The sequence below is a fragment of the Pristiophorus japonicus genome, unplaced genomic scaffold (genome assembly GCF_044704955.1).
Source record: "Pristiophorus japonicus isolate sPriJap1 unplaced genomic scaffold, sPriJap1.hap1 HAP1_SCAFFOLD_130, whole genome shotgun sequence".
NCBI classification, from domain to species: Eukaryota; Metazoa; Chordata; class Chondrichthyes; family Pristiophoridae; genus Pristiophorus; species Pristiophorus japonicus.
In genome coordinates this window covers 1,474,853-1,482,962 of record NW_027250967.1, presented here as the reverse complement: position 1 = coordinate 1,482,962, position 8,110 = coordinate 1,474,853, and the positions used below count along the sequence as shown (strand labels likewise).

General features: G+C 45.8%; 1 non-coding gene across 1 annotated transcript; it reads left to right on the top strand.

Moving 5' to 3' along the window:
- The first annotated feature begins 5,279 nt into the window (after positions 1 to 5,279).
- Positions 5,280 to 5,352, top strand: trnav-uac (transfer RNA valine (anticodon UAC)). Its single transcript has one exon. It is a non-coding gene; the product is annotated as a tRNA-Val (tRNA).
- The last annotated feature ends 2,758 nt before the right edge of the window (positions 5,353 to 8,110 follow it).

Below are 8,110 nucleotides of genomic sequence, written 5' to 3'. Positions count from 1 at the left end.
GGGAAACGTGTCCAGCAAAGGGCAGGAGAAGCGGGAGAGTGTGTCAGCTCGTTCTGTAACAGATAGTAGTGAGGTTATTAACGGCGATTACAGCAATCATTAATCCTCTCACACACCTCAATTATGTTTCTGCGATGAACTGATTGAGAATGGAAAGGGTTAATGCTCGGGATCTTAACCCCTCGACCACCAGGGAACAGCTTCGATAATTTGTATCAATATAAAAATATATATTTATATATGAACCTGAATATCGACAGCTAGCTGTCTAGACCTCATGGCACAACGGTAGTGAATCTAACTTTGAGTGAGAGAAATTGTTCCACAGTAACACCCATTTCATCTTTTGTTCCCTTTCAAACATTGAATCTGAGACAGGGAAATAAATTCAGAAAACAAAGCAGAGGGATATAGACAAGAGGAAGAGAGAAGGGGAAATACTGTCCCCACCCAGAACGAATGCAGAAACCCCTCTGCTGCGCTCGGGGTGGCCAGTCACAGCCTGGCTACACTAACGTCCCAACAGCTCATTGACTGTCGGAGTGGGACCGTGCGGTGCTTCAGAAGACAGGTCGAAAAAGCAAAATCACTGATTCGATCTCATGTGCTTCTCTAATCAAGAGTATCCACACACAAAAACTTGCTTTTATAATGGCTCTCCATTACCTTTATGATTGTCAAGCAGTTGTTTCGTTGATCTAAAATTGTAACTTTTGCTTAGTAGAAGTTAAATGAAATTTGCGAGAAGTCCTGGGTTCCAATCCTGGACGAGTCCATTATTTTGCCGGCGAGTTTTGAAATTGCACAGAAATTTTGCAAAGAAGGACTTGCATTTCTGCAGTGCCTTTCAGGAACTCATGATGCCCCAAAGCGCTTTGCAGCCGTTGAGTTATGTTTGAAGTGTTGTAGTGTGCGGAAAGATGTGCCCAAATCACCCCACACGAACCTCAACTCTTTGCGAAGGAGTTCGGTGCAAATAATAAGTGCCTCAGGGACTTGGACTTTCTTTGAATGAGTTCTGCTTGTCCCTGCATTCAAGCTTGAAACAGCAACTGGACTTCCATCTCACGGGAGCAGCGTGTAGCGGTTAGCGAGTAGGTGACGAGTTTTGGGGTTGACGTGCATCACTTTCAATCTTTGAAATTTCACCAAGCAAAGAAATGGTGAATCCAACTGTCCCTGTCAGCATTTAGTTCCCGTTTAATCACAGGAATATCCGCAGTCAGGAGCTGAAAAGGAATTCAAACCTAATACCGACTTCGGGACAATCAGAATACTTTGTCACAGACAAGGCACCAGAAGGCTGGAAGGTAGATCACATCGGTTGTGGGACAGCTGGTTGGGGTGACATGGAAGTGTCTGCAGTGTGTGGGACCAGACTGCTTTCACACATCCACAAGAATGTCCCACCCTTTATTTAAGAAAAATGCAACTGAGAGTGTACAAGTTCCAACCGGTCGGAGCAATCTGAAGCTTTAACTGACGGACGCCCTGGATTGGGATGTCTTGCAGTGTACATTTGTGTCAGTCTCTGTGGGTTAGCGTGTTTGGTTATTAACCGAAAGGTTGGTGGTTCAAGCCCTCCTGCCAGGGACTTCAGATGTTTTCCCTGACGATTCTGTGCCGCACAGTTCCAGGTTGTCATTGTGTGCTTTGGTGTCACGAATATATTCCGCAAACATTGCCAGCTCTGCTGTTATCCAGTGAGTTGCCACTCCAATACCTTTATGACCATTCAGTTCAAGTGTCGAGTTTGAGTGTATACAGAACTGAACAGAATATCAGAAAATTTAACAAGGCTGTGGGACATTGTGTTTTGTTAATATTGAACCACTAATATGAATAAATCCATTTTTTCTAATATTTAATTAAATGAGTTTTCAAAATGTTTCCCCCCAAGTTTCGAACCAAAGATCATTCGTGGGTGAAAAAAATGTGACAACCACTACACTACGGAAACACTGCAATTAAAGTGATGTTAGGAACACAACCAAAGCTTTCACCGACACAGCTGGACTATACTTCAGGAGCTGGTTTTACGAGAATAGAAAGACGGTGCTATATTTAGGAAGGCTGTGAGTGTGGCAGGAATTGATCTCGTGTTTCCCAGACTTTACACATCGGAACAGGAGGTGGCCATTTAGCAGCAAGTGGTTAGGATCTGGAATGCACGGCTTGAAAGGGTGGTGGAGGCAGACTCAATCTTATCTTTCAAACGGGAGTTGGATAAGTGTCTGAAGGAACAACAATTGCAAGGCTACGGGGAAAGGGCGGGGGAGTGGGACTCGCTGAGAGTCGGCACGGGCTCGACGGGCCAAATGGCCTTCCGTGCTGTAACCATTCCATGATTCTATAAGTTAGTGGCACATTTCATAGTGTGGGTGGAAGCAGAACATTGCAAAGGGACATGGATTGAGTCAGCAAAACTAGAGGCATCTGATTCAGGAGATTCTGGTGAAGCGGAAATTCGGGAGTTAATGACTTTGAAACGAACATTTTTGTTTTGTGCAGCTTCGGTCAGAGAAATTTTTGTGAAAGGAATTTTTTTGCAGAAAGGGATGCAGCATTTCATCTTCTGTCTTAACACTTCTTTCTGGGTGTCGGGTCACATTTCCTTTCGATGTTATTCTTCCAGAATGTATATTTTCTTTGGTGTTTCACAATAACTAGACCTTTGCTCTAAAGTCAGTCTCACTGTTTCCCCAGTCTCCTGTTGATGTTACCAGCAATGAACATTTTGAACCAGACCCCGAAAGCAGTGTGTAAAATGGTTTGTGGTTTAAGAGTTAACTTGCAGAGCATAGATAAATTATCCAATTATGGACTCTCCTTCAGTTAGAATTTCTTTATTTGTGCAAAAGAAGATCATCGGTTAATTAACGATGTATTCCCGTGAAAGCAACATAAAATGTAATTAAAAAGTAATCAACAAACTTGGTGTTCGAACCCGAGAATCTGAGATTAAAAATCTCACGCTGTATCAACTGAGCTCGCTGTGCTTCTGCTAAAGCAAACGTTTTTTCACTGATTGCAACCAGGCGCCTGTTGGCTCCGGTACCCAGATGTTTAAACTTAATGTCGAAGAACTGCCAGGATCTTCTTGAATGGTGGACCAGGCTCGAGGGGCCGAATGGCCTACTCCAGCTCCTAATCCTTACATGTTTATGATCATATGACCTTTCACAGGAGAACAATCTCGCCCTGAGCATGCATGAGGTGAAAGTTCCAGAAAAAATATTCCCACTCGGTGAGCTTTCGCGTGTGAGGCAAAGATGTGAACCGTTACACTGCGGAAACATCTCCACTTTCAGCACCAGGTCAGACGGAAATGTTAAGCGAGCAGGTGAACTGCTGAATCCCACTTTTAAGGAGCTGGTCGTGGTGCCAAGCAAATGAGTTTTGCTTAATGACTAAAAATAAGAAAAGGGATTTGAAACCGAGCTTTAAGAGCAGACTGCAAACTGAACGCAGCACCTTCGACGGCTCGGCCATCCAGACTGTAAGTTAATTTAAATTTTGAACTTTTGTGTCTTGTCACATGAAGTAAATGAAGGCATCTGGTATATCTGTACCTGATACCGGGGAAACAGTGAGACAAACATTGGAGCAAGTGTCAGGTTATTGCCAAATAGCAAAGAAGTTTGCAACTTTTGAAGAACAATGATCCCGACATGATTTGAATACACAGCTTTCTGATCAGGAGTCAAACACACTACCGTTGCACCATAAGCTCGACAGTGCAAATTGTCCATGTTTGGAAACATGAAGGTTCCTGAAACACAGTTTAATTTACCCTGCATTGGTGCAATGAAAGGGCTTTAAAATCCCCGGCCGCTCCCAGCGTGGTTCAGACAGCATCAGAAGCAGTGCCCACCTGTCACTCACCCTCTCACGCCCGCTCTCATCACCTGCTGCCCACGGACTGCAGCAAATCCAGTTCATCATCATCATAGGCAGTCCCTCGAAGCGAGGATGACTTGCTTCCTCGCCAAAAAAGGATGAGTTCACAGGTGTTTCAATATTCCAGGTCCTGAAATGTATGTTGAAGGGTGGAAGATGCCTTTGCGTGGATTTTCTTAACGTGTGATGGCCGTTGCACCCAAGCCATCACACGAGCTTGACAGAGCGAGGTATTCGTCCAGTGGCAAGGGTTAAACAAGACGACTGGAGACCAGCTCTGCTGCACGGACCCAGTGTGCACACATATCGCAGTGTGGGCTGGCCCGTGCTGCCCCTGGGCCCCTGGCCCTGAACTCATGCCTCCCCTGGGCCCTGATCACATCACTCCACAGTCTCTCACCGCTCCTTCGCAACGATCTCGCTGCTCCTGCTGTATCTGCCCACGCTCCCATCACTGACCTGGACCTTGATGACATCACTCTTCGCTGCCGCCGCCCTCCTGCACCAGCTCGCGCTGCTCCCTGGAGTAGTCTCCCGGGAACTCCAAGCTGCTCCCAGGGCTGCTCGCCGTTCCTTTTATGGCCCCGACCTGCCGCTGGTGTTCTCCCGTTAGTGTATCCAGGCTGCGGGTGGCCACCCCGAGCGCAGCAGAGGGGTTTCTGCATTAGTTCTGGGTGGGGGCAGTATCTTTCCCCTTCTCTCTTCCTCTTGTCTCTATCCCTGTGCTTTTATTTCTCTATTTATTCCCCCTGTCTCAGTTTCTAGTGTTTAAAAGGGAACAAAAGATGAAATGGGTTTCATTGTGGAACAATTTACTTCACTCAAAGTTAGATGCACTGCTGTTCGCCATGAGGTCAAGGTAGCTAGCCGTTGATATTCAGGTTCTTATATAAATATATATAAATATATCAACATCTATCATAACTGTTCCCAGGTTGTCGAGGGGTTAAGATCTGCCGCACTGACGTGGTAACGATACTCGATCAATTCATCGCATAAAAATAATTGAGGTCTGTGAGACGATTAATAATTGCTGTAATCACCATGAATACCAATACTTTCTGTGATAGACCGAGCTTACAGACTATCTGGCTTCTCCTGCCCTTTGCCGGGCACGTGTTCCGGGTTTAATTTTACAAACTGTGTGAGTTCACTGATCGCGGGGAGACGGTAGGAGCCTCTGTGGCCCCACTGTGAGGATGTGGAAGTGAACACGGTGGCTGGATGATTCGTGACATTTCTGTAAAGGGCAGTGGAGGAGAAGGATTGAGAACTTTCAGTGTGGGACAGAAGTTGTTTCAGGTGAACCTCCTCATTTTTGATCAGCACAGAGGGAGCTCACTGGTCAGCTCCCCTCTGTTGGGGCTGTTGTTTCAGTGGTTTCTGTAGTGTATTAGTTATCATGTTTGCTTTACACGCAAAAGGTCCCTGGTTCGATCCCAGGCAGAAGCATTTTGTTTCAACTTGCCAAATGGGAACAATCGGAGGCGAGTTGAGTCTCCTGGCAAATGCTGCCTGATTTGCTGAGATTTGCAGAATTTGCTGTTTTTATTTGCTATTTATTCTCCTGGCAAAAGGGCTCCCTTAATCCTGAATTGCTCTTTATTTAACCAATAAATAGATAACTTTCAGTGAGTGAAACGGATCCACCGGGGACCTTTCGTGTGTGAGGCCAACGTGATATCCGCCACACTGCAGCCCATCAAAGGGTGAGAAAGCACTGAATATAAAGGATGAGCTCACAAATATCAGGGGCAGTGCAGTCTGGTCAACGTCAAACCCTCCTATCTTCTTCAGCAGTGGCATGAACGGGAATCAGACGCCACAAAGTTTAATTAAAGACACAAATACAAGTAACACTTCTAAATCTTTTCACTGTAAAATTCTTTTACTTTATTTGAAATCCTGCTGCATTGAATCTGAAAATGAGCACCGTAGGATTTTATCTTCACTACTGATTCTATTTTCTGTGCACGGTCGGAATAACCGGTGCTGTTAAATTTGACAAAAGTTGCCCCAGATTCCTGGTGTCATCAGCAATGAAGATTTTGAACCAGACTCCTAAAATACAGTGAGTAAAATGGGTCAACATGCATAAGAACATAAGAAGATAAGAAATAGGAGCAGTAGTCGACCATACGCCCCTCGAGCCTGCTCCGACATTTAATACGAACATGGCCGATGCAATCATGGACTCAGGTCCACTTCCCTGCCCACTCCCCAAAGCACAGGACAAATGATTGAAGTATCGACTCTCCCTCAGTTAGCATTTCTTTCATTGTGCAAAAGAAGGTGAGGGGTTAATTAATGATGCTTTGCCGTGAAAACAATACAAAAGTTTAAGAAAAAAAATACGGTGACTGGCAGGTGAGCGCTGCTTCTGATACCTGGTGGGAATGGGCGGGGATTTTAAAGCCCCTTGTATTGTTAAACCTTCATATCGCCGAACATCTCAGACTTCATGTGTGGACCTTGTCAGGCAATGGTAGCATGCCTGACTCCAAATCAAAAGGTTGTGTGTTCTGATCATGTTGTGGTTGCAATTATTTTCAACATTGTTCTTCCAGAAAATATTTTCTTTGCTGTTTGGCAATAACCAGACCCTTGCTCCAAGATCTGTCTCACTGTTTCCCCGGTGTCAGGCAGAGATACGCCTGCTGCCCTCATTTATTTCATGTGGCAAGACACAAAAGTTCAAAATCAACCTGCAGGTGGCCAGATCGAGCATTGAATACTCAGGGTGGCGGAGTGGTTTAAAGTGCTGTGTTCAGATTGCAGTCTCCTCTGAAGATGCATGTTCGAATTTGACATTTCTTATTTTTAATCATTTAGTGAAACTCTTTGTTTGACACCACGACCAACTCCTTAAAAGTGGGATTCTGCAGTCCACCTGCTCGCTTCACATTTCTGTCTGACCTGGTGCTGAAAGTGGAGATGTTTCCGCAGTGTCGCGCTTAACACGTTCACCTCACAAGCGAAAGCTCCCTGGCCGAGAATATTTTCTGGAGCTTTTTCCTCATACATGCTCAGGGGCGCGTTCTGTCCTGAACACTCAAGCTAAAGTGCTGAGTTCATTGCCCATGTTGTTAGCAGCCTGCCAGTGAATCTGTTTAAGATGTTCAAACAGATTCCTGACAAAGCTGTCCCGGCTCGCTTCCCGGAGACACCGTGGTCACCAGTGCCCCAGTTTCAGTGGGTCAGCCCCGGGAGGTTGGCCATCCGTTAGAGAATACCCAAGATCAGGGATCAGTCTACGGACAGGGATCCCCAGCCGGCAGCCTTCAGCGGTGAGGGACTCACGGGAGAGGTCGTGGTGGACCAGCCACTAACTAAGAGTCCCCAGCCTACAGCCCCCGGCTGTGCAGAATCCTCAGTTGATGAAATGAACTCAGCAGCCACACCTAAAGGGGAAGTGTGTTGTTGCCCCAGAGGGGCCATTCCCCCGATAATGTGGGACTCAGGCACACCTCCAGTCAGAACACTCTGGGTCCTGCGGTACAGACCGCCTTACCGCCGGCCACACAGGCAAACCAGAGGCTGAATAAGGGAAGGAGAAGAACAGGGATTAACTTGGCCAGTCGGAGACGGGTGGCAGATGTATATAATAGCACGATATGAGTTTAAGAATGTTGAAGAGTTCTAGTTTTAAATTAAGATTTTAGAAATTTCAGGTCACCACAACCTCACGAGGAATCCATGGGTAAAGAAGTAGTGAGAGGAATAAGATCGGTTATGAAGGAGTTGTGGCCGGCAGTGTAAGGGGTGGTTTTCAGGGGGTCAGCTTGCCCTTCTGACCTTATATGAGCGGTTCCGAATCGCTCGCTGACCCTTGGTTCTCGACACTGGAATTATGAAGGGACTGTAAAAGACTTGGACAGACAATCGGTTTCAAGGTAGGAAGAAGGTATGGCTTTATTGTGTTTATAAAGAAGTAAAAGGCACACCTTTAATAACACACACAGACCAATACACACTGAGGGGTACAACACTTTGAATAAATTGTCAAATTACAGCCTGTGGGGAAAAGAATACAGCTTAAACTGTAAATGGAGTAAAGAGGAGAATGCAGATACATTTACACAAGTTATCCCAGCCTCCCACCTCCCAATTCCCCTAACTAACTAAGTTATAGCTCTTAGGGTTCAGGGGCTATGCTCACCAATCCCTTTAGACAGTTGCCGGTGATTCGTGGTTTCGGGGTTCACTGCAC